Below are 3,094 nucleotides of genomic sequence, written 5' to 3' on the forward strand. Positions count from 1 at the left end.
GCATTACCTGTATGTCTTATTGCCCAGGTGCCTGTAAAAATAATTTTTAACATTTTTTTAAACTTCAAGTTCCACATTCTCTCCCTTCCTTCCTCCCCACCCATCCTCATTGACAAGCAATTTGATATAAATTATACATGTGTAGTTATGGAAAACAGTTCCATAACAGTCATGTTGTGAAAGACTGTATTTCCCTTCATCCTATCCCACTCTCCATTTATTCTATTCTCTCCTTTGACCCCGTCCCTCTTCAAAAGTGTTTGTTTCTGATTACTCCCTTCCCCAATCTGTCCTCCCTTCTATCATCCCCCCCTCTTATCACCTTCCCCCCTAATTTCCTGTAGGATAAGATACTCAATTTAGTGTATATATTATTCCCTCCTTAAGCCAAATCCAATGACAGTAAAGTTCAATCATTCCCTCTCACCGCCCCCCTCTTCCCCTCCATTGTAAAAGCTTTTTCTTGCCTCTTTATGAAATAATTTACCCCATTCTACCTCTCCCTTTCTCCTTCTCCCAGTAGATTCCTTTCTCACCTCCCCTCCATTGTAAAAGCTTTTTCTTGCCTCTTTATGAAATAATTTACCCCATTCTACCTCTCCCTTTCTCCTTCTCCCAGTAGATTCCTTTCTCACCCCTTAATGTTGTTTTTTAGATATCATCCCTTCATATTCAACTCACCGTGTGATCTCTGTCTATATGCATACACACATATATACATATGTGTGTTGTGTGTGTGTATATGTGTGTGTACACACATACATATATAACCTCCAACTACCCTAATACTGAGAAAGGCCTCATGAGTTACAAATATCATCTTTCCATATAGAAATGTAGACAGTTCAACTTTAATAAGTCCCCTATGATTTCTCTTTCCTGTTTACCTTTTCATGCTTCTTTCCATTCTTGTATTTGAAAGTCAAATTTTCTATTCAGTTTTGGTCTTTTCATCAAGAATGCTTGAAAGTCCTCTTTTTCATTGAATATCCACTTTTGTCCTGAACTATTATACTCAGTTTTCCTGGGTAGGTGATTCTTGGCTTTAATCCTAGCTCCTTTGACCTCCAGAATATTATATTCCAAGCCCTCTGATCCCTTAATGTAGAAGCTGCTAAATCCCGATTGTGTTTCCACAATACTTGAATTGTTTCTTTCTGGCTGCTTGCAATATTTTCTTCTTGATCTGGGAGCTCTGGAATTTAGCTACAATATTCCTGGGAGTTGTTCTTTTGAGACCTCTTTCAGGAGGCGATTGTTGGATTCTTTCAATATCAATTTCCTCCTCTGGTTTTAGAATATCAGGGCAGTTTTCCTTGAAAACTTCTTGAAAGATGATGTCTAAGGCTCTTTTTTGATGATGGCTTTCAGGTAGTCCAATAACTTTTAAATTATCTCTCCTGGATCTATTTTCCAATGAGATATTTCACATTGTCTTCTATTTTTTTTCATTCTTTTGATTTTGTTTTATAATTTCGTGATTTCTCATAAAGTCATGAGCTTCTATTTGCTCCATTCTAATTTTTAAGGAGTTATTTTCTTCAGTGAGCTTTTGGACCTTCTTTCCAATTTGGCCAATTCTGCTTTTTAAGGCATTCTTCTCTTCATTGGCTTTTTGGATCTCTTTTGCCATTTGAGTTAACCTATTTTTAAGGTGTTATTTTCTTCAGGATTTTGGGGTCTTTATCAAGTAGTTGACTCATTTTTCATGATTTTTTTTGCATCACTCTCATTTCTCTTCCCAATTTTTCCACCACTTCTCTTATTTGGTTTTCAAAATCCTTTCTGAGCTCTTCCATGGCCTGTGGACAATTCATATTTTTTGAGGCTTTGAGTGTAGGAACTTTGACTTTGTTGTCTTCTGGTTGTATGTTTTGATCTTCCTTGTCACCAAAGTAAGATTCTATAGTTTGATTTTTCCACTGTTTGTCCATTTTCCCAGCCAATTACTTGACTTTTTAGCTCTTTGTCAAGGTAGGACTCTGTTTTCAGTGCATAGGGTGTATTGTCCCAAGCTTCAGGGGTTTTGTGCAGCTGTTTTCAGAGATATTTCTAGGGACCTGTAAATTTTCAGTTCTTCCAAGGTGGTATGATCTAATAAGACATGTTCACTCCTCTCCTGGACTATCCTCTGGTCTATGAGTGACCACAAACACTCTTTTATACCTTGAAACTGTAAGGAGGATGTCCTCTCTTACAGCCACCATAATTCTGCCATGCCAGCACTCCTCCTTGCCCCAAGACCACTACCCAGGACTGCAACCCAGATTCAAGCAGGGTAAAGCAAGAGAATCCTGCCTCAGTGCAGGCAAAGAGATCCCTGAAATCTCCCTCTGCTCAGCTTCTGGATCTTCCTACCATCTATGGGCTAAGAGCTTCAGAAGTAGTGGCCACTGCTGCTGTTGCCCTGGGGTTGGACACCACTCCTCTCTCACACAGTTCTGACAGACCTTTCTTACTGACATTCTAAGTTGTCTTTGGCATTTGTGGGTAAAGAACTCTGGAAACCACCATAGCTGCCAGTGATTCAATGCCCTGGGGCCTGCTCCAAGTTTGCTGAGGCCCATCTGTGCTAGTGCAGCCCATGCTGGACTGTGCTCCTCTCCCATACTGGTGCAACAGACCTTTCCTGTCAAACTTCTAAATTGTCTTGGGCTGGAAATTTGTTTCACTCTTTCATTTTGTGGGTTCTGCTGCTCTAGAATTTGTTTAGAGTCATTTTATATGAATTGGCAGGGGAGGGGGATTAGAGGAGAACTCAAGCAAGCCCCTGCTTTTACTATGCCATATTGGCTTTGCCACTCCTGCTTCTTCTTGAAAGATTCTCAGAAGGTTCTAATGTTCCTTAATCTTATATTCTAGGCAGAGTAAAACCATGATTAACAAGAATATTTAGCAAATAGGGCATGGTGGTTAATGAATTCTAGAAAGTCAGAATGAACCAGAAAATCAGTCTTTTTGGCTTCAACTCTTTCTTAATGTTTCCATCCCTTTACTTGCTTTAGTCAAGTAAAGTATGACAATCAAATCATTTTTTGGTCATTGAGGATCTTGCTGGGCTGGAGAGTGATCCTCAATTTAATTTCTTGACTGT

This window comes from Trichosurus vulpecula, chromosome 2, assembly GCF_011100635.1.
Source record: "Trichosurus vulpecula isolate mTriVul1 chromosome 2, mTriVul1.pri, whole genome shotgun sequence".
NCBI lineage: Eukaryota > Metazoa > Chordata > Mammalia > Diprotodontia > Phalangeridae > Trichosurus > Trichosurus vulpecula.